The sequence below is a fragment of the Symphalangus syndactylus genome, chromosome 11, assembly GCF_028878055.3.
Source record: "Symphalangus syndactylus isolate Jambi chromosome 11, NHGRI_mSymSyn1-v2.1_pri, whole genome shotgun sequence".
Classification (NCBI taxonomy): Eukaryota; Metazoa; Chordata; class Mammalia; order Primates; family Hylobatidae; genus Symphalangus; species Symphalangus syndactylus.
In genome coordinates this window covers 53,766,142-53,789,892 of record NC_072433.2, presented here as the reverse complement: position 1 = coordinate 53,789,892, position 23,751 = coordinate 53,766,142, and the positions used below count along the sequence as shown (strand labels likewise).

The 23,751-nt window shown below is 45.2% G+C and overlaps 1 protein-coding gene and 1 pseudogene across 2 annotated transcripts in view; both read right to left on the bottom strand.

The window, feature by feature from the left end:
• The window catches only part of LOC129493126 (B-cell CLL/lymphoma 7 protein family member C), a 67,879-nt gene that overhangs the window by 24,677 nt on the left and 19,451 nt on the right, over positions 1 to 23,751 (bottom strand). The gene's annotated exons all lie outside the window — the stretch shown is intronic.
• On the bottom strand, positions 1,181 to 7,542 carry LOC129493114 (histone-lysine N-methyltransferase SETMAR-like; annotated as a pseudogene).

Here is a 23,751-nt window from a genome sequence, read left to right as displayed (position 1 = left end):
TGAATGGTACGATCACAGCTCACTGAAGCCTCGACCATGCCTAGCTAACTTTTGTATTTTTTATTGTAGAGATGGGTTTTGCCATGTTGCCCAGGCTGGTCTCAAACTTCTGGGCTAAAGAAATATGCCTTCCAGGCTGGGCGTGGTAGCTCACACCTTTGGGAGGCCGAGGTGGGCGGATCACAAGGTCGGGAGATCAAGACCATCCTGGCTAACGCGGTGAAACCCCATCTTTACTAAAAATACAAAAAAATTAGCCGGGCATGGTGGCAGGCGCCTGTAGTCCCAGCTACTCAGGAGGCTGAGGCAGGAGAATGGCGTGAACCCAGGAGGCGGAGCTTGCAGTGAGCCGAGATCGTACCACTGCACTCCAGCCAGGGTGACTGAGCGAGACTCCATCTCAAAAAAAAAAAAAAAAAAGAAAAGAAAAGAAAAAAGAAAAAAAGAAATATGCCTTCCAAATTGCTGAGATTACAGGCATGAGCCACCACACCCAGCAAACACATCTCTTATAGTTACTTTTGCATGGCATATCTTGTTACACCCTTTTACTTACAAACTATTTATCTTTGAGTATAAAGGCACTATATACAGTCATGTGTTGCTTAACAATGGGGATACATTCTGAGAAATGTGTCATGGGCGACTTTGTCATTGTGCAGACATCATGGAATGTAGTTACACAAACCTAGATGGTATAACCTGCTACTATAAATCTAGACTATCCATATGGACTATTGCTCCTAGGCTACAGATATGTACAGCATGTTACTGTCCTGAATACTGTAGGTGATATATATATATAAAATACTGTAACACGATGGTATCTGTGTATTTAAACACACAGAAAAGGTACAGTAAAAATACAGCATAAAAGATAAAATGATATGCCACACTGGTATACCATGGTATGCCATGGTAAGTACCTAGGGCACTTACCAGAATGGAGCCTACAGGATTGGAAGTTGCCCTAGATGAGTTAGTAAGTCAGTAGTGAGTGAATGTGAAGGCCTAGGACATTATGGTACACCACTGTAGGCTTTATGAACACTATATATATAGGCTACACTAAATTTACAAAAAAGATTTTTTCTGCAGTAATAAATTAATTTTAGCTAACTGCAACTTTTGGTGCAAATGTAATTGCAGTTTTGCACCATGAATTTTAAATCATTATAACTAGGCTCAAACACATCTTTATTAATCAAAATAGGAACCAGTACAATCAACATGTTTTTTCCAATGAGAAATAAGTTTGTTTATTCCTGTAGCTTAAAAATCTGTGCTTCGGGATTCAGCGAACTCTTGGAAAGCATTTTCTGCATCCTGCTGGTTGTGGAAGCGTTTTCCCTGCAAAACTGTTGGGATGCTTGAAGAAGTGGTAATCAGTTGGCAAGAGGTCAGGTGAATATGGTGGATGAGGCAAAACTTCATAGCCCAATTCATTCAACTTTTTTTTTTTTGAGATGGAGTCTCACTCTGTCACCCAGGCTGGAGTGCAGTGGCACAATCTTGGTTCACCGCAACCTCCACCTTCTGGGTTCAAGCAGTTCTCTTGCCTCAGCCTCTCGAGTAGCTGGGATTACAGGCGCCAGCTACCATACCCAGCTAATTTTTGTATTTTTAGTAGAGACAGGTTTCACCATGTTGGCCAGGCTGTTCTCGAACTGCTGACCTCAAGTGATCTGTCCACTGGCCTCCCAAAATGTTGGGATTACAGGCGTGAGCCACCGCACCCGGCTCAACACTTCAAGCGTTGGTTATGCGATGTGTGGTTGTTGTCATGGAGAATAACTGGGCCCTTTCTGTTGAGCAATGCCACAGCAAGCCTTGCAGTTTTCGGTGCATCTCATTGATTTGCTGAGCATACTTCTCAGATGTAATGGTCTCACTGGGATTCACAAAGTCGCAGTGGATCAGACCAGCAGCAGACCACCAAACAGTGACCGTGACCTTTTTTTGGTGCAAGGTTGGCTTTGGGAAGTGCTTTAGAGCTGCTTCTCAGTATAGCCACAGAGCTGGTTGTTGCCGGTTGTCACATAAAATCGACTTTTTGTCACACGTCACAATCTGATCAAGAAATGATTCATTGTTGTTGCATAGAATAAGAGAAGATGACACTTCAAAATGACGATTTTTTAAATTTTTGGTAAGGTCATGAGGCACCCACTTACTGAGCTTTTTCACCTTTCCAATTTGCTTCAAATGCCAAATGGCCATAGAATGGTTGATGGTTGAGTTCTTGGGCAACTTCTTGTGTAGCTTTAAGAGGATCAGCTTCAATGAGAGCTTTCAGTTAGTCATTGTCAACTTCCGATGGCCGGACACTATGCTCCTCATCTTCAAGGCTCTCGTCTTCTTTGCAAAACTTCTTGAACCACCACTGTACTGTATGTTCGTTAGCAGTTCCTGGGCCAAATGTGTTGTTGATGTTGCGAAGTGTCTCCACTGCTTTATGACCCATTTTTAACTTGAATAAGAAAATCGCTTGAATTTGCTTTTTGTCTAACATCATTTCCATAGTCTAAAATAAACGTAAAATAAACAGCAGTAATGAGTCATTAAAAAAAAATAAAGTGAGAAATGACCATTAAAATGATGTATAACATAACCACATTTATTTAAGAATGTATTCCAAAATCAAATGGCAAAGTCCAACAATTACTTTTGCACTCACTTAGTAACTTTATAAATTTTTTTTTTTTTTTTTTTTTTTTTTTTTTTTGAGATGGAGTCCTGCTTTGGCGCCCAGGCTGGAGTGCAGTATTGTGATCTCGGCTCGTGGCAACCTCCACCTCCCGGGTTCAAGCGATTCTTCTGCCTCAGCCTCCTGAGTAGCTGGGATTACAGGCACACACCGCCACGCCTGGCTAATTTTTGTATTTTTAGTAGAGACGGGGTTTCACCATATTGGTCAGGCTGGTCTCGAACTCCTGACCTCAGGTGATCCACCCGCCTTGGCCTCCCAAAGTGCTGAAATTACACGCATGAGCCACCTCACCCAGCCAAACTTTTTAATTTTTTAAACTTACTCTTTTGTCAATAAGCTCATTAATAAATGTTATTACACTTAGCTTAAAGTACACATTGTACAGCTGTACAAAAATATTTCCTTTCTTTATATCCTTATTCCAGAAGCTTTTTCTATTTTATTTTATTTATTTATTTTTTGAGATGGAGTTTTGCTCTTGTTGCCCAGGCTGGAGTGCAAATGGCATGATCTCGGCTCACCGCAACCTCCGCCTCCCGTGTTCAAGCGATTCTCCTGTCTCTGCCTCCCGAGTAGCTGGGATTACAGACATGCGCCACCACGCCCAGCTAATTTTGTATTTTTTTCAATAGAGACGGGGTTTCTCCATGTTGGTCGGGCTGGTCTCGAACTCCTGACCTCAAGTGATCCGCCCATCTCGGCCTCCCAAAGTGCTGGGATTACAGGCATAAGCCACCGCGCCTGGCCAACTTTTTCTATTTTAAAAAGTGTATTTTTCAATATTTTAAACTTTTTTGTTAAAAACCAAGACACACACACACACATCAGCCTAGGCCTACACTAGTCAAGATCATCGAGATCACTGTCTTCCACCTCCACATCGTGCCCCACTGGAAGGTCTTCAGAGGCAATAACACGCATGGAGCTGTCATCTCCTATGATAACACATTCTTCTGGAATCCCTCCTGTAGGACCTGCCTGAGGCTCTTCTTGAGGGACTATTACTCTTTAAAAAATGTCCATGGTGGTTTGCTTGGCTTCTTTCTTTCTTTTATTTTAATCATACATTTGCTTGTAAACAGTTAATGCACCATGAACATCTTTCTCTATTAATGAAAACCATTCAGTCTGGGGGTCTGTGTTTTCAACGTTTTAAGGAGTTTGTTGAGGTCTGCAGCAGCTTCTGCTAAACCCTTCACTGTGAATTTTCTTCTGGGTTTTTCTTCTCCTGCAGTTTCTTTTTTCTCTTGCCTCTTGTTCAGCTATGTATTCCTGTTCCAGTTCCAACAGCTCCTCATTAGTCAATTCCTCAGGAATTACCTCTAGGCGCTCTACCGTGTCATCCTCATCCACACACAGGTTAAAATTATTTGCCACCTCAACCACAGCTTTATTGATTTTTGAAACCACCTCATCCTTAACAAATACTTTTAAGTCATGGACCAACCTTTTGAGTGTCTTCCTCCAGATGGCATTCATACCGCATGGCGACATCACCCCAAGTCTAAGCAGGGTTTTTGATGAAGTCGCAGATGTGTTGCAATCCTTCCAGAATTGTCTCAGTGTCTTCCTCAGCTGCAGCAATCACCTGGGCAAAGGTCTCCTCAGGTAATAGGCCTTAAAAGATGCTATACCTCCATGATCCATTGGTTGAAACAAAGAGGTGGTGTTTGGAGGGGAAAACACCACTTAAGATATTGGGATGAATATCACCAGTAAAAGGAGGATGTACGGGAGCCTTATCAACAGTAAGCAAAATCTTGAAAAATATATTATTCTCCAAACAGTATTTCTGCATTTCTCTGGCAAAACAATTCAGGATTGCATCTTGGAAGACGAGCTAGGTCATCCAAGACTTCTTATTGCTCCTGTAGTACACTGGCCATGTATGCTTACTGATGTGCTTCAAGGCCCTGTAGTTCTCACTGTGCCAGATCACAAAGGGTTTCAATTTGTAGCCTACAACATTGTCCCCCAAGGAAGACTGTTTTCCTGTTCTTCAAAGCGTTGAAACCTGGCATTGACTTGGCCTCCTTATGGATGAAAGTTCTCTTAGGCATCCATTTTCAGAATAGGGAAGTTTCGTCCATATTGAAGATTTTCTCTGGCAAGTAATTTTCCTGCACAATCAGCTTATCTAAAGTTTCCAAAAATTCTTCAGCTGCCTTCACATCAGCACTCACAGACTCACCACTCACTTTTTTTTTTTTTTTTTTTTTGAGACACAGTCTCGCTCTGTCACCCAGGCTGGAGTGCAGTGGCATGATCTCAGCCTACTGCAACCTCCGCCTCCCGGAGCGATTCTCCTGCCTCAACCTCCTGAGTGCCTGGCCAATGTATTTTTAGTAGAGACAGGGTTTCGCCATGTTGGTTAGGCTGGTCACGAATTCCTGACCTCAAGTGATCCACCCGCCTTGGCCTTCCAAAGTGCCGGGATTACAGGCATGAGACACCATGCCCAACCTCACCACTCACTTTTACGTTATGTAATTAATAACATAATTAATCCTTTAAACCACTCAGAGCTAGCAATAATTCAACATTAATAGTTGGGTCCAGCCGTTTCTTTCAATGTCACACACAGACTTTTTGTTTTGGCTGAGATCATCATGGTGCTGAGAGAGCTATGCTTCTGCGTCTAGTCTTCAATCCAGGTCATCAGAAGTTTCTCCACATCTGATATAGGCTACCCTTCTCAAATTAATTAATTAATTAATTTATTTATTTTGAGATGGAGTCTCCCTCTGTTGCCCAGGCTGGAGTGCAGTGACATGATCTTGGCTCACTGCAAGCTCTACCTCCTGGGTTCAAGCGATTCGTCTGCCTCAGCCTCGTGAGTAGCTGGGATTACAGGCGTGTGCCCACCACCACACCCGGCTAATTTTTGTATTTTTCATAGAGATGGGGTTTCACCACATTGGCCAGGTTGGTCTTGAACTCCTGACCTCCAGTGATCCGTCCACCTCAGCCTCCCAAAGTGCTGGGGTTATAGGCATGAGCCACTGCACCTGGCCCTGCCCTTTTCAAATTTTTATGAGTCTCATTGTCTTCAATGAAGCAGATCCTTTAATAGCTTCTGTCACTTTGTTCTTGTTCTTTAAGATCATTGCTATGGACGGGGCATGGTGGCTCCTGCCTGTAATCCCAACAGTTTAGGAGGCTGAGGCAGGAGGATTGCTTGAGCCCAGAAGTTTGAGACCAGCCTGGGCAACATAGCGAGCCCCTGTCTCTATTTAAAAGGAGAAGAAAGGGCTGGGCGCGGTGGCTCACACTTGTAATCCCAGCACTTTGGGAGGCTGAGGCAGTTGGATCACCTGAGTTTGGGAGTTCAAGACCAGCCTGACCAACATGGAGAAACCCCGTCTTTACTAAAAATACAAAATTAGCCAGGCATGGTGGTGCAGGCGCCTGTAATCCCAGCTATTCAGGAGTCTGATGCAGGAAAATCGCTTGAACCCAGGAGGCAAAGGTTGCAGTGAGCCAAGATTGCACCATTGCACTCCAGCTTGGGCAACAAAGCAAGACTCCATCTAAAAAAAAAAAAAAACAGAAGAAGAAAGTTATAAATAAAACTTTCTATTTTTTTGCATGTCTCATCATTTTTGGTTGAAAGTGACATTTTAAAAACCAAAGTCAGATGCAGTGGCTCACGCCTGTAATCCCAGCACTTTGGGAGGCCGAGGCAGGCAGATCACGAGGTCAGGAGATTGAAACCATCCTGGCTAACACAGTGAAACCCCGTCTCTACTAAAAATACAAAAAATGAGCTGGGCATGGTGGCGGGTGCCCGTAGTCCCAGCTACTCAGGAGGCTGAGGCAGGAGAATCACTTGAACCCGGGAGGCAGAAGTTGCAGTGAGTCGAGATCACACCACTCTACTCCAGCCTGGGCGACACAGTGAGACTCCGTCTTAAAAAAAAAAAAAAAAAAAAAAAAAAAGCATGGCAGCTCTGAAAACTAGATTCCGCCCTCCGCAGGCTTTGTTATTGTCACTGTGCGTTGTTGCTGCTACTGTTTGTTATGTGAATCTCTAGACTAATTCAGTTGCATCTGTATTCTATGTTGTGCAGCCACTGAAGTCTGCTCTGTTAGAGCAGTTAGCCCAGTTAGCTTAGTTGTCAGCTAATGACTGGACAGAGATTTTCTTAAATACTATTCACGAATGACTCTCCCAGCTTTTCCGAGGGGCTCTATGTGTGTGTCTCAGTGTTCCAAAGGCAGTTTACTGTTCTCACCTTCCCTTGCTGCCGGCACAGAGCCACAAGGTCAGCTAGAGGTGAAAGCATAGGGTCTTCTCAGGTCTTTTCTCCGCATGTTCACAGCCCTAGACATGCTGGTGACCTAGGAATTCCTAAGAATATGTCAGAGCTTTGCTCTCTATTGGATATGGCATGGTTTTCTTTCAAGTTTTTTTGTCAGCCTCTTATATCTGCAACTGGTATTACCACCCCAGGCACTTGTGATGTTAAACAGTTGTCACTGCCTGTTTTTGTTTTCAACAAATGCCCTAGGGATATGGCTGTTAGTAAAGGAAAAGTCCTGAGTCAGGTCAAATAAAGATAAACCCTGAGGGTTGGGCATGGTGGCTCATGCCTGTAATCCCAGCACTTTGGGAGGCCGAGGCGGGCGGATCACATGAGGTCAGGAGTTCGAGACCAGCCTGGCCAACATGGTGAAACTCCATCTGTATTAAAAATACAAAATTAGCTAGGCATGGTGCTGCATGCCTGTAGTTCCAGCTACCCAGGAGGCTGAGGCAGGAGAATCACTAGAACCCAGGAGGCAGAGGTTGCAGTGAGCCGAGATTGTGCCACTGTACTCCAGCCTGGGTGACAGAGCGAGACTCCATCTCAAAAAAAAAAAAAAAAAGATAAACCCTGAGAATAGAACTTTTCAAGGAGTCAGCAGATAGGTCAAATAATGACACTTCTCTGGAAACAGAGCTTTTGTTGAGGTTCAAACCTGTTCTGCCCCTCCAATGGCTGCTAGGCTATTGGTTCTCACAGGTCTCTTAGTTGTGAGGCTCTTAGTTATCAAGATTGCTGTGGACCAAGGGAGAGAAGAATGGGAGCAGAGCAAGTTAAAATACCACAAAGCTCACTCTCCTTACTAGGATTCAGCTGTTTTTTCTTGAAAAACCATGCCTTGGAGGCCGGGCGCGGTGGCTCACACCTGTAATCCCAGCACTTTGGGAGGCCAAGGCGGGTGGATCACCTGAGGTCAGGAGTTAGAGACCAGCCTGGCCGACATGATGAAACCCCGTCTCTACTAATAATACAAAAATTAGCTGGGCGTGGTTGTGCACACCTGTAATCCCAGCTATTCGGGAGGCTGAGGCAGAATAATCACTTGGACCTAAGAGGTGGAGGTTGCAGTGAGCCGAGATTGCGCCATTGCATTCCAGCCTGGGTGACAAGAACGAAACTCCATCTCCAAAAAAAGAAAGAAAAGAAAAGAAAAGAAAGAAAGAAAGAGAAAGAAAGAAAGAGGAAGGAAGGAAGGAAGGAAGGAAGGAAGGAAGAAAGAAAGAAAAACCATGCCTTGGATTGTAATAGCTAGCCTTTGGTTAATTTATAGAGTTCTGAAAAAGCTGATTTGGGCAATTTTTGCCAGTGTTCTCATTGCTTTTATGGGGGAATGGATTTTTGGAAGTCTTTACTCTGCCATTGCAGAGCATTTCTCTCCTGCTTCCTTTATACACTAGGAGAAACCCTAGGTCTGGTAGCCAAGATCCTGACTCCATTGCCACAGTGAGGAGTCCCAGCCTCTCATTCATTTCCAGACCTAAGTCATTAGCAAACCCAGAGCTCCTTGATTGAAGGAGATAACCAGTCCCCTGGAGGAAGGTCCTTGCAGCACAAATCTTCCTTCAAGCCTTTCCAAAGTGACCTATGGCCACTCACCAGGGTGTCTGTGCCCTGGGGAGAGGGAATATCCAGGCTCTTTAGGGATTACTAGACATGGGCTCTAAGTTTATGCTTATTCCTAGGAACCCAAAATGCCAGTGTGCTCCACCAGTCAAAATAAGGGCTTAAGGGGGTCAGAGGATAGATGGAATCTTAATTCCAGGCCTCCTCAGTGGGCCCAAGTGGTTCACAGACCCATCCTGTGATTACTTCCTCAATGCCAGGAAAAACCTAGAATAGACATATTCGGTAGTTGGCATAGTCATTAATGAGACACTCAGAGATACTGGAAGAAATCCTATCACATGTCAGAAATTCAAGAGAAGGAGCCCTGCAATTACATGTGAAACTGAAGGGTTGATCCAGAAGACCAACACCAAACAACAGGAGTCCCCAAAGAAGAGAACAGGAACAGTGGAGTGGGAAATTTCAGTCTGAAGAGTAAAATGACTCGCGTGAATAAAGATAAGCATCTAGATATAGCCTGATAAAATCCCTGAGTTCCAGAAATAGAAAAAACACCCTATAAGCTTCCAGACAAAAAGATTAGGTTACTTATAAAAGAACGAGAATCCTCTAAGGGATTACTACAATACTACAAGCCAGGAGATAGTAAAATACAGATTGCTAAGAGAAAAGGAATGTGACCAAAGAATCAAAACCAACCAGTGTAATTGCGTAACCAAGGCAAAAGAAAGACATTTTCTGGCTTCAAGATTCAGTGCATATATCACCTACATGCCCTCTGAGGGATTTCCTTAAGAAAATCCTCTCAGCAGTGGTTACAAATTCACAATAATGACAGAGGAAGAGGTAAGGTAGCAGAGTTAGCAATGAATTATGCAATACAGAGAGAGAGTTCGGCTTAGATGGTGGAGGATAGACTAGGAATTTGTGCATCAAGTGTTTAGAAACTGTTTTGCCGAAGTGATTAATGAAAATCCTAATAACAGTCCCACCATGGTGGTTTACACCTGAAATCGCAGTGCTTTGGGATGCTGAGATAGGAGGATCATTTGAGGCCAGCAGTTCAAGACCAGCCTGGGCAACATAGCGAGACCCTGTCTCTGTCAGGCCTCTGAGCCCAAGCTAAGCCATCACATCCCCTGTAACCTGCACATATACATCCAGATGGCCTGAAGCAACTGAAGATCCACAAAAGAAGTGAAAATAGCCTTAACTGATGACGTTCCACCATTGTGATTTGTTCCTGCCCCACTCTAACTGATACGATATATTCTTCCCCCTCCCTGATCTTAAGAAGGTACTTTGTAATATTCTCCCCTGCCCTTAAGAAGGTACTTTGTGATATTCTCCCCACTCTTGAGAATGTACTTTGTACACCTATCCCAAACCCATAAGAACTAATGATAATCCCACCACCCTTTGCTGATTCTCTTTTCGGACTCTGCCAACCTGCACCCAGGTGAAATAAACAGCCTTGTTCCTCACACAAAGCCTGTTTGGTGGTCTTTTCACACAGATGCGTGTGACATTTGGTGCCAAAACCCGGGACAGGAGGACTCCTTTGGGAGACCAGTCCCCTGTCCTTGCTCTCACTCCGTAATGAGATCCACCTACGACCTTGGGTCCTCAGACCAACCAGCCCAAGGAACATCTCACCAATTTCAAATCAGGTAAGTGGTCTTTTCACTCTCTTCTCCAGCCTCTCTTGCTACCCTTCCATCTCCCTCTCTTGCTACCCTTCAATCTCCCTGTCCTTCCAATTCCAGCTATTTTTCCTCTCTAGTAGAGACAAAGGAGACACATTTTATCCGTGGACCCAAAACTCCGGTGCCGGTCACAGACTCGGGAAGTCTTCCCTTGGTGTTTAATCATTGCGGGGACACCTGCCTGATTATTCACCCCACATTTCATTGGTGTCTGATCACCGTGGGGATGCCTGCCTTGGTCATTCACCCACATTCCCTTGGTGGCAAGTCAATTGTGGGGACGCCTGCTTTGGCTGCTCACCCACATTGCAGCCCCGGGCTGCTCACCACTCCGTGTCTCTACCTTTCTTTTTAAACTTACCTCCTTCGCTATGGGCAAGCTTCTGCCCTCCATTCCCCCTTCTTCTCCTTTAGCCTGTGTTCTCAAAAACTTAAAATCTCTTCAACTCACACCTGACCTAAAACCTAAACACCTTATTTTCTTCTGCAATACAGCTTGACCCCAATACAAACTCGACAATGGTTCCAAATAGCCAGAAAATGGCACTTTCAATTTCTCCATCCTACAAGATCTAGATAATGCTTGTTGTAAAATGGGCAAATGGTCTGAGATGCTTGACATCCAGGCATTCTTTTACACATCAGTCCCTCTCTAGTCTCTGCTCCTAATGCGACTCGTCCCAAATCTTTCTTCTTTCTCTCCTGTCTGTTCCTTCAGTCTCCACCCCAAGCTCTGAGTCCTCTAAATCCTCCTTTTCTATGAACCCATCTGACCTCTCCCCTCCTTCCCAGGCTTGCTCCTTGTCAGGCCAAGCCAAGTCCCAATTCTCCCTCAGCCTCCGCTCCCCAACCCTATAATCCTTCTATCACCTCCCCTCCTCACACCCGGTCTAGCTTACAGTTTTTTTCTGTGACTAGCCCTCCCCCATCTGCCTAACAATTTCCTCTTAGAGAGGTGGCTGGAGCTGAAGGTATAGTCAAGGTTAATGCTCCTTCTTCTTTATCCAACCTCTCCCAAATCAGTTAGCGTTTAGGCTCTTTTTCATTAAATATAAAAACCCAGCCCAGTCCAATGCCCGTTTGGCAATAACCCTTAGACACTTTACCACCCTTCACTCGACATTAGAAAAAGCTCCAAAAATTAGATTCTGGCCCTCAAACCCTAAAACAGGACTTAATTAACCTTGCCTTCAAGGTGTACAATAATAGAGTAGAGGCAGCCAAGTAGCAACATATTTCTGAGTTGCAACTCCTTGCCTCCACTGTGAGAGAAACCCCAGCCACATCTCCAGCACACAAGAACTTCCAAACCCCTGAACCGCTGCAGCCAGGCGTTCCTCCAGGACCTCCTCCCCCAGGATCTTGCTTCAAGTGCCAGAAATCTGGCCACTGGGCCAAGGAATGCCCACAGCCCAGGATTCCTCCTAAGCCATGTCCCATCTGTGTGGGATCCCACTGGAAATTGGACTGTCCAATTCGCCCAGCAGCCACTGCCAGAGACCCTGGAACTCTGGCCCGAGGCTCTCTGACTGACTCCTTCCCAGATCTTCTCAGATTAGTGGCTGAAGACTGATGCTGCCTGATCACCTGGGAAGCCTCCTGGACCATCACAGATGCTTTGGGTAACTCTTATAGTGGAGGGCAACTCCGTCCCCTTTTAATCAATATGGAGGCTACCCACTCCACATTACCTTCTTTTCAAGGGCCTGTTTCCCTTGCCCCCATAACTGTTGTGAGTATTCACGGCCAGGCTTCTAAACCTCTTAAAACTCCCCAACTCTGGTGCCAACTTGGACAACATTCTTTTTTTTTTTTTTTTTTTGAGACAGAGTTTCACTCTTTCACCCAGGCTGGAGTGCAGTGGTGTGATCTCAGCTCACCACAAGCTCCGCCTCCTGGGTTCACGCCATTCTCCTGCCTCAGCCTCCCAAGTAGGTGGGACGCTGCCACCGCGCCCGGCTAACTTTTTGTATTTTTAGTAGAGACAGGGTTTAACCATGGTCTCAATCTCCTAACCTCGTGACCCGCCACCTCAGCCTCCCAAAGTGCTGGGATTACAGGCATGAGCCACCACGCCCGGCCTGGACAACATTCTTTTATGCACTCCTTTTTAGTTATCCCTACCTGCCCAGCTCTCTTATTAGGTCGAGATATTTTAACCAAATTATTTGCCTCCTTGACTATTCCTGGGCTACAGCCACACCTCAATACCTCCCTCTACAACCCATTATTCTGTTATGGATCTCAAACATGCTTCCTTTACTATTCCTATGCACCCTTCATCCCAGCCTCTCTTCGCTTTCACTTGGATTGACCCTGACACCCATCAGTCTCAGCAACTTATCTGGGCTGTACTGCCGCAAGGCTGCAGGGACAGCCCCTATTTCTTCAGTCAAGCCCTTTCTCATTTACTTTCTTTCCATCCATCTGCTTCTCACCTTATTCAATATTTTAATGACCTTCTACTTTGTAGTTCCCCCTACAAATCCTCCCAACAGGACACCCTCCTGCTCTTCCAACATCTATTCTCAAAGGGATATCTCATATCCCCCTCCAAAGCCCAAATTTCTTCCTCATTCATTACCTATCTCGGCATAATTCTTCATAAAAACACACATGCTCTCCCAGCTGATCGTGTCCGGATAATCTCCCAAACCCCAACCCCTTCTACAAAGCAACAACTCCTTTCCTTCCTAGGCATGGTTAGGTACTTTCACCTTTGGATACCTGGTTTTGCCATCCTAACTAAATCATTATATAAACTCACAAAAGGAAACCTAGCTGACCCCATAAATCCTAAATCCTTTCCCCACTCCTCTTTCCATTCCTTAAAAACAGCCCTAAAAGCTGCTCCCATACTAGCTCTCCCTAACTCATCCCAAACCCTTTTGATTACACACAGCTGAAGTGCAGGGCTATGCAGTTGGAATTCTTATACAAGAGCTGGGACCATGCCCTGTAGCCTTTCTGTCCAAACAACTTGACCTTACTGTTTTAGGCTGGCCCCCCCATTATTCCTGATACCACACCTGACTCCCATGACTGTATCTCTCTGATCCACCTGGCATTCACTCCATTTCCCCATATTTCCTTCTTTCCTGTTCCTCACCCTGATCACACTTGGTTTATTGATGGCAGTTCCACCAGGCCTAATCACCACTCACCAGCAAAGGCAGGCTATGCTATAGTATCTTCCACATCTATCATTGAGGCCACTGCTCTGCCCTCCTCCACTACCTCTCAGCAAGCAGAACTCATTGCCTTAACTCAGGCCCTCACTCTTGCAAGGGGACTACACATCAAAATCTATACTGACTCTAAATATGCCTTCCATATCCTGTACCACCATGCTGTTATATGGGCTGAAAGAGGTTTCCTCACTATGCAAGGGTCCTCCATCATTAATGCCTCTTTAATAAAAACTCTTCTCAAGGCCTTTTTACTTCCAAAGGAAGCTGGAGTCAATTACTGCAAGGGCCATCAAAAGGCGTCAGATCCCATTGCTCAGGGCAACACTTACGCTGATAAGGTAGCTAAAGAAGCAGCTAGCATTCCAACTTCTGTCCCTCATGGCCAGTTTTTCTCCTTCTCACCGGTCACTCCCACCTACTCTCCCACTGAAACTTCCACCTATCAATCTCTTCCCACACAAAGCAAACGGTTCTTGGACCAAGGAAAATATCTCCTTCCAACCTCACAGGCCTATTCTATTTTGTCGTCATTTCATAACCTCTTCCATGTAGGTTATAAGCCACTAGCCCGCCTCTTAAAACCTCTCATTTCCTTTCCATCGTGAAAATCTATCCCCAGTCCGCCACTCTTGACTCCCTCTTGGAGTGGATAGATGATCTTTGCTGACAGGGCATACTCCAATACTTTCACCCTGATGAAGTCCTATTCTTTACTTTTATACTCACTTTTATTCTCGTTCCCATTCTTATGCCACCCTCTACCTCTCCCCAGCTATCTCCACCACACTATCAATCTCACTCACTCTCTCCTAGCCATTTCTAATCCTTCTTTAACAAATAATTGCTGGTTTTGCATTTCTGTTTCCTCCAAAATCACCGAGGCCCTGATTTACTCACTGCTGAAAAAGGAGGACTCTATGTTTTTAAATGAAGAGTGTTGTTTTTTCCTAAATCAATCTGGCCTGGTATATGACAACATAAAAAAACTCAAGGATAGAGCCCAAAAACTCTCCAACCAAGCAAATAACTACGCTGAACCCCCTTAGACACTCTCTATTTGGATGTCCTGAGTACTCTCAATTCTTAGTCCTTTAATACCTATTTTTCTCCTTCTTTTGTTCAGATCTTGTGTCTTCTGTTTAGTTTCTCAATTAATACAAAACTGCATCCAGGCCATCACCCATAATTCTATAGGACAAATGCTCCTTCTAACAACCCTATAATATCACCCCTTACCCCCAAATCTTTCTTCAGTTTAATCTCTCCCACTGTAGGTTCCCACGCTGCCCCTAATCCTGCTCGAAGCAGCCCTGAGAAATATTGCCCATTATCTCTCCATACCACCCCCAAAATTTTCGCCACCCTAACATTTCACCACTATTTTTTGTTTTTCTTATTAATATAAGACAGGAATGTCAGACCTCTGAGCCCAAGCTAAGCCATCATATCCCCTGTGACCGGCATGTATACATCCAGATGGCCTGAAGCAACTGAAGATCCACAAAACAAGTGAAAATAGCCTTAACTGATGACATTCCACCATTGTAATTTGTTCCTGCCCCACCCTAACTGATATGATATATTCTCCCCACCCCACCCCCCGGCCCCTGCACCCTTAAGAAGGTACTTTGTAATATTCTCCCCCGCCCTTAAGAAGGTACTTTGTAATCCCAGCACCTTGGGAGGCCAAGACGGGCGGATCACAAGGTCAGGAGATCGAGATCATCCTGGCTAACACGGTGAAACCCCATCTCTACTAAAAATACAAAAAACTAGCCGGGCGTGGTGGCGGGCAACTGTAGTCCCAGCTACTTGGGAGGCTGAGGCAGGAGAATCACTTGAACCTGGGAGGCGGAGCTTGCAGCGAGTCGAGATCACGCCACTGCACTCTATCCAGCCTGGGCGAGGGAGCAAGACTCCATTTCAAAAAAAAAAAAAAGTACTTTGTAATATTCTCCCCACCCTTGAGAATGTACTTTGTATGCCTATTCCAAACCCATAAGAACTAATGATAATCCTACCACCCTTTGCTGACTCCTCTTTCGGACTCAGCCCACCTGCACCCAGGTGAAATAAACAGCCTTGAGGCAGGAGGATCCCTTTGAGCTCAGGAGTTTGAGGTTGCAGTGAACTATGATTATGCCACTGCACTCCAGCCCAGGTGACAGAATGAGATCTTGTATCTTTAAAAAATAAATGAATAAAAATAAAATAAAACACCAATTCAAGGTACTGGCAGTAGAACTCTAGGTGGCGGGAACAGTGTTACTCTCATTTTTCCTCATCTGTATTTCCTGACTTTCTACCGTGCACATACATATGGCTTTTTTTTTCTTTTTTTTTTTTTTTTGAGACAGAGTTTTGTTCTGTCGCCCAGGCTGGAGTGCAGTGGCGTGATCTTGGCCCACTGCAACCTCCGCCTCCCAGGTTCAAGCGATTCTCCTGCCTCAGCCTCCGTAGTAGCTGGGATTACAGGCACCCGCCACCATGCCCTAATTTTTTTTTTTTTTGTATTTTTAGTAGAGACAGGGTTTCACTCTGTTGGCCAAGCTGGTCTCGAACTCCTGACCTCAGAAGATCCATCCGCCTCAGCCTCCCAAAGTGGTGGTATTACAGGCGTGAGCCACTGCGCCCAGCCATATGGGTTTTATAACAACAACAACAACAAATCCTCATAATAGACTAGAACAAAAAATTGTAAACTATCTCAGTAATAAAACTCGAGGACTGGGGAGAGTGGGAGAGTTAGAAGCATGCTAAAGGCAGCGTCTTTCAGGGAGTGATGGAGGAGTGGGCAGGCATAACATTTTGATGGAGGAGGATTATTCACCACGTATCCATAGAGCAATTTAAGGATATGATTGTTAGGAAAGAAGATAAACACTAGCAGGTTAGCAAAGGGAAGACTGGGCACGGTGGTTCACGCCTGTAATTGCAGCACTTTGGTAGGCTGAGGTGGGTGGATCACTTGAGGTCAGGAGCGAGACCAGCCTGGCCAACATGGTGAAACCCTGTCTCTACTAAAAATACAAAAATTAGCCAGGCGTGGTGGCACGCACCTGTAGTCCCAGCTACTCGGGGGGCTGAGGCATGAGAATCACCTGAACCTGGGTGGCAGAGGTTGCAGCGAGCCAAGATCGTGCCACTGCACTCCAGCCTGGCCAAAAGAGCGAGACTCTGTCTGAAAAAAAAAAAAGGGATGGGGGAATTAACAGGAACTTGATGAAACCCACCAAAGTTAAAGAAAAAAAGAAAGGCACAGAGGAAAACATTAATGAAATGTAAATAGTAAATGTAAAATAAGGCGGAAAGAAAGTATATTGCTTATTGAAATAAATATGAACAGGCTGAATTAACCTATTATAAGTCAGAGGTTGGCTGCGTGTGCCGTCTCACGCCTGTAATGCCAGCACTTTGGGAAGCTGAGGTGGGAGGATTATATAAGGCCAAGGTTCACAACCAGTCTGGGCAACATAGTGAGATATCTTCTCTACAAAAAGTTTAAAAATCAGCTGAGCATGGTGGTGCACACCTGTAGTCCCAACTATTCAGAAGGCTGAGGCTGGAGGATCACTTGAGCCCAGGAGTTTGAGGCTACAGTGAGCTACAATTGTGCTACTGCACTCCATCCTGGGTGACAGGGAGATACCCTGTCTCAAAAACAAACAAAAGTCAGAGCTTGTCAAACCAAATTACTTTTAAAATCTAGCCATATGCAATGTACAGGAAATGCACATAAAACAAAGTGACAAAAATGTTGAAAATTAATAGATGGACAAAAAAATTCCAGGCCAAAAAAACATGATTGAGGGGGGTGGGTATCATTGAGATTCTGACCATGTTTATTTCTTGGTTTCGGTGGTGGTTATGAGGATATTTTGTTGTGTAATACTATCTTAGACTGTCTATTTTTCTATGAATATTTATGTATATGGATGCTTCATAACTGGTAGGCAGAATAATGGCCATTATTCTGATGTCCTAAAATTCCCACACCCTAATCCCTGGAACACGTGAATGTCTTACTTTACATGGTGAAGGGATTTTGCAGGTGTGATTAAGGACCTTGAGCTGGGGGTTGTCTTGGATTATCCAGGGGGGCACAATGTAATCATGTTGGTCTTTAAAATCAGAGACTTGGCCATTCCAGCACTTTGGGAGGCCGAGGCAGGCGGATCACCTGAGGTCAGGAGTTCGAGACCAGCCTGGCCAACATGGTGAAACCCCATCTCTATTAAATATACACAAATTAGCCAGGCATGGTGGCGCATGCCTGTAATCCCAGCTACTCAGGAGGCTGAAACAGGAGAATCGCTTGAACCTGGGAGGTGGAGGTTGCAGTGAGCCAAGATCGTGCCACTGCACTCCGGCCTGGGCAACAGAGCAAGACTCTATCTCAAAAAGAAAAAATTAGAATAAAATCAGAGACTTATTTCTGATTTTGATCAGAGGGAGATGTGATTGTGGAAGAATGGTCAGAAATGCAGTGTGACTGACTCTGAAGATGGAGGGAGGGGCCTCTGGAAGCTGGAAGAGAGAGTGAAACAGACTGTCCCCTAGAGCCTCCAGGAGGGAACACAGCCCTGAGGACACCCTGATTTGATTTCATTTATTTATTATTTTTTGTTGTTGTTTTACAACAATCTCTTGTCCAACAGAAACACCTTGATTTTAGTCCAATGAGACTCATGTCAGACTTCAGACCTATGGAACTGTAATATGATAAATCTGTGGGTTTTTTTTTTTTTTTTTTGAGACAGAGTCTTGCTCTGTCACCCAGGCTGGAGTGCAGTGGTGTGATCTCAGCTCACTGCAACCTCCGCCTCCCAGGTTCAAGTGATTCTCCTGCCTCAGCCTCCCGAGTAGCTGGGACTACAGGCGTGTACCACCCGACCCGGCTAATTTTTTTTTTTGTATGTGTGTATTTTTAGTAGAGACAGGGTTTCACTATGTTAGCCAGGATGGTCTCCATCTCCTGACCTCATGATCCGCCCGCCTCAGCCTCCCAAAGTGCTGGGATTACAGGTGTGAGTCACCGTACCCAGCCAAATCTGTGTTGTTTTAAGCCACTAAATTTGCTGTAATTTGTTACAGCCATAGAAAACAATACAATAGGCCAGGCGCGGTGGCTCACGCCTGTAATCCCAGCACTTTGGGAGGCCGAAGCGGGCAGATCACCTGAGGTCAGGAGTTCGAGACCAGCCTGACTAACATGGAGAAACCCGGTCTCTACTAAAAATACAAAATTAGCCAGGTGTGGTGGCACACACCTGTAATCCCAGCTACTTGGGAGGCTGAGGCAGGAGAATCTCTTGATCCTGGGAGGTGGAGGTTGTGGTGAGCGGAGATCGCGCCATTGCACTCCAGCCTGGGCAACAAGAGCGAAACTCCATCTGAAAACAAAACAAAAAACAACAACAACAACAAAAAAAAAGAACAGAACGGAAAAGAAAAATAATACAACAGCAAAAAAAAGATTTTTAAAAAATTGGCCTTACTGTTATGCCTCTGCTTTACCTCCCTTCTCAGCTTCCACATTACACTTTTAAAATGAATCTGTAAGTTTTCCTTTTTTTTTTTGAACTCCTGACCTCAAATGATCCACCTGCCTCGGCCTCCCAAAATGTTGGGATTACAGGCGTGAGCCACCGTGCCCAGCCATGAATCTAATTTTTTCATGGCCATGGCTTTGTGAGTCGACAGCTATGGGAAAGACAAAGTAGAAAGAGTGCTGAGCTTGAAGATTAGGGGCCAGAGTCATAGTTCCAGCTTTGCTGTGTCACTTGGGGCTTTCCCTCTCTGAGCCTATCACTTTCCCTCTCTGAGCCTATAGCCTTCATTATTTTATTTATTTTTTTTTTGCGACAGGGTCTCACTCTGTCACCCAGGCTGGAGTTCAGTGGCACAATCATGGCTCACTGCAGCCTCGACCTCCCAGGTTCCAGCAATCCTCCCGCCTCAGCCTCCTGAGTAGCTGGGACTACAGGAGCCTGCCACCATGCCCAGCTCATTTTTTTTTACTTTTTGTAGAGATGAGGTCTCACTATGTTGCTGGCCTCAAACTCCTAAGCTCTAGTGGATCTCCTGCCTCTGCCTCCCAAAGTGCTGGGATTACAGGCGTGAGCCACTAAGCCTGGCTCTTTTCTTTTTAAAGAGACGGGGTCTCGCTCTGTTGCCCAGGCTGGAGTGCAGTGTCACAATCAAAGCTACTGTAGCCTTGAAACTCCTGGGCTCAAGGCATCCTCCTGCCTTCACCTGCAGTGTAGCTGGGACTACAGGTGAGGACAATCATGCCCGACTAATTTTTTTTATTTTTTGTAGAGATGGGGTCTCGCTATGGTGCCCAACCTGGTCTCCAACTCTTAGCCTCAAGCAATCCTCTCACATTGGCCTCCCAAAGTGCTGGGGTTACAGGCATGAGCCATGGTGCCTGGCCTTTTTCTGTCTTTTCTGAGTTCAGCATGGACCTAGCATAGAATGGCACCTCCACGACTGTTGAATGAGTAAACAAATTATTCCTTGCCCTTAAATTAGAAGATAGAATGAGGTGATATCTAAGAAAATTCTTCTCTAAAATTCTAGAAAAATAGAGTAGGGCAGTGGCTAAAAGCCTAGAATCCATGTGTATGAATACATGCATCTATCCATCTATCTCATATATCTATATATCTCGCCTGTATCTCAATGTCTTAGCCCAGCACCTGCCACCTTAGGAAGATCCAGTAAATTGGAGCCATTGTTACCATCACATTCCTGTTCCCCAGGGAGGCTCAAGGATTCTCATCTCCTTTTCCCCAAACTCCAAGCTCCTCAGCCCAGCTGCTGCTCTAGAAGCCTAGGCAGAAAATGGTTCCTTAGACCAAGCCTTACGACTCCTGGCCTGCCAAAGGAGTGAGACTTCTTTTTTATAAGAACACTCTTTTCATAGTGGTCTTTTAAGTTTTATTTTGAAGTTGCTAGAAAAAAAAAAAAAGCTTGCTTTCATTAGAAAAATTGGGAAAAGAGGCCAGGTGCAGCGGCTCACACCTGTAATCCCAGCACACCTGTCTTCTCGGCCAAGGTGGGAGGATCACTTGAGCCCAGGAGTTTGAGACCAGTGTGGCCAACATAGCGAGACCCCGTCTTTACAAAAAAAAATTTGCCGGGTGGGCTGGGCGTGGTGGCTCACGCCTGTAATCCCAGCTACTCAGGAAGATCAAGCAGGAGGATCGCTTGAGCCCAGGAGTTGGAGGCTGCAGTGAGCTGCGCTCCAGCCTGGGTGAAAGCAAGATCTTGTCCCCCCACCAAAAAATAAAATAAAATAAATAAAAAAACTGGGGAAAGAGATTTTATAGATAAGGAAGTAGAGCCAAAGAGGTAAGAGACTTGCTGGGGTACCACAGCCAAGCATCACCTCCCTCCCTTACATAACTCTCAACTCCAGAATGTCCCTAAGGAGTGGCCAGAGCAGTAGACTCAGGGATGGGCACCTGGGTTCCAATCCTTGTTGCTCCATTCACTAGCTGTGTGCCCCTGGGCAAGTCACTTCACTGTCCTAGAACTCAGTTTACTTATCTGTAAAATTGGAAGAACAGCGCCTTGCTGGGAAGTAGCGAGGACCAGATAAATTGTAAATGTACCCAGCCCAGTGCTGACACATAGTAACTAGGTGGCAGTTGCAGGCCAGGGGAACAGTCGTTAACTCATCGCCAGAGGGGCCAGAACTGGGCACGGGGAAAGGTGTCCTGAGTGGGAGATCCAGGTCTTGGGGTGCTCAGACTCTGGATCTCTGGGAAGAGGAATCCCCAACTCTGCTTCCCAAGTAGCTAGAAACTGACTTAGGAGGGGGACAGCGTATAGGGAACACTGAAATGCTGCTGTAAACGATGGCTGGAGTTAGCCTCATCTGAACTCTGTGTTTGAGGGTACACACTCTGAAATCAGATGATATGGATTCAAATCTGCCTCTATTATATACTATGGGACAAGTGACTTCACTTGCTTTTCTCATCTGTCAAGTGGAAATAATAAGAGTACCTACCAAAGTTGTTGAAATGATTTTGTAAGATTATGCATGTAGTGCTCTGAGAATATCCACCTAGCTCAATGTTAGCTTTTTTTTTTGAGACTGAGTCTCACTCTGTCGCCCAGGCTGGAGTGCAGTGGTACGATCTCGGCTCACTGCAACCTTCACCTCCTGGGTTCAAGTGATTCTCCTGCCTCGGCCTCTTGAGTAGCTGGGACTACAGGCAGGCACCACCACGCCTGGCTTATTTTTGCATTTTTAGTAGAGACAGGGTTTCACCATGTTGGCCAGGCTGGTCTTGAACTCCTGACCTCAGGTGATCTGCCCACCTTGGCCTCCCAAAGCGCTGGGATTACAGGTGTGAGCCATTGCACCCGGCCGCTATATTGTTTTATAGGGTCCAGAATTACTCAGATAATTGCCTGGATTTAGGGTTGAGATTCTCACCTAAGTTGAGTGAGACTAGATGGACCCTAATCACCCTGTCTGGAGGTGCTTGGCTTCAAGTTTGGGTCAAGTTGAATTGCACAGCTGTGAGAGAGGTGGACTGAGTTAAATCAGTGTTGAACAAGAGCATGGCAGGACCTGGTTGTTTTGCTTATCTTCTATATGCTATAATTTCAAAAATTAAGGTGTAAAATTAAGCTCTCTCTGGAAAAGGATATTCGTGTTATTGGAATGGGCTCTGAATTTAATGGTCTGTTAAAGCCCACAGGGAAAGAATAAAATGAGGAATAGGGTCTGAGGGAGGAGGCAGAGTTCTGATGAAGACGATGGCAAGAGATGGGAAAGTCCTTGGCCAGGAAGGGGAGAGAGGGAGTCCCGGTGAATGCCCTGTGGCTGTGCTCCAGGAAAATGGTCAGTCCTGAGAGCAGGTGGTGGCCCGACATTCCAGAAACATGGGACCCTATATGCAGGTAATCCCAGCCAGCCTAGAGACTCTGGTGCCCACAGGTGGAACAGGGCAGAAGTCGTGGAGTGTAAGGGACCCCTGTGGGCTTGGAAAGTGATGCCAGTAGCAACCAAGATGAACTAGAGATCAGACTCTCCTCACCACCAGCACGTACGTCCACACACACCCTCATTCTCCAGGCAGGCACACTTCCTGAACTGCGGTGTGCCCTTGAGAGACGGTGAAAGCCCCAGTGGCAAATGAGATGGGATTTCTGTTTAGAGTCATAAATTGTTTCATAGATATATTTGAATATTTGTTAGAAGAGGTACCCAAAACAACTCAGCCAGCCTGGTACCCGCATGTTTTGGGTAGTGGCCAGAGTCCCCTCTCAAGCCTGCTAGTCCATTCCCCACCCCCTATCCTACTTCCAGACTTGGTAAGTAGGTAGTTTTGGCAATCAGACAGACTTGGTTAAGCCAAGCTTCTGTCACTAGCTGTGTGACACTGGACAAGTAATTGTACCTGACTTCTCTGAACCTGTTTCTTCATCAGTAAAATCATGCACTTCTTTACAGGAGTTGTCAGGAAAATGCAATGAAAGAATAAGGTGAGGGTGGTTTTCAAATGATGACCTGGAGAACCTTAAATCAGACAGTCCAATGTTTGCCAAACTTCATTCACATCCCATCTTCCCAACCTCTGACAAATTTGTGGACCACCTCTACTTCTGTTTACTTAATCTTGTTCTTTAAAAATTATCAACTCACGTTTTGATGGAAATAGGTGTATTCAAAAAGGAAACTTTAACCACTGCCATAAATGAGAAATTCCTATCATTTACCCGAGAGTGGTAAAAATAGATACAACAAAACCAAAACAATGCTGTTCAGTTCTAGCTGGCTATGATTACAGGCCAGGGCTCTGAGCTCAAGGAGTTGATTTTGTTAAAAACAACAACAAAAAGGTTATCTCAGTCAAAAAAGGCCACATAAAGCCCTAATATGAAATGTCCAAAATAAGCAACTCTTTGTAGAGACAGAAAGTAGATTTGTAGTAGTCTAGAGCTGTAGTGGGAGGAAGGCTTGGGAGTTACTGTTAACGGGTGGTTTCTTTTAGGGGTAATGAAAATGTTCTAAAATTGACTGTGGTGATATTTGCAAAACTGTGATAATACTAAGAATCATTGAACTGTACACTTTAAATGGGTGAGTTGTACGGTGTGTGAGTCATCTCTCTCAGTAAAGGTGTTATTTTAAAATATGTATATATGGGCCGGGTGTGATGGCTCAGACTTGTAATCCTGGCATTTGGGAAGGCTGGGGCGGGCAGATTACTTTTGAGCTCAGGAGTTCCAGACCAGCCTGGGCAACA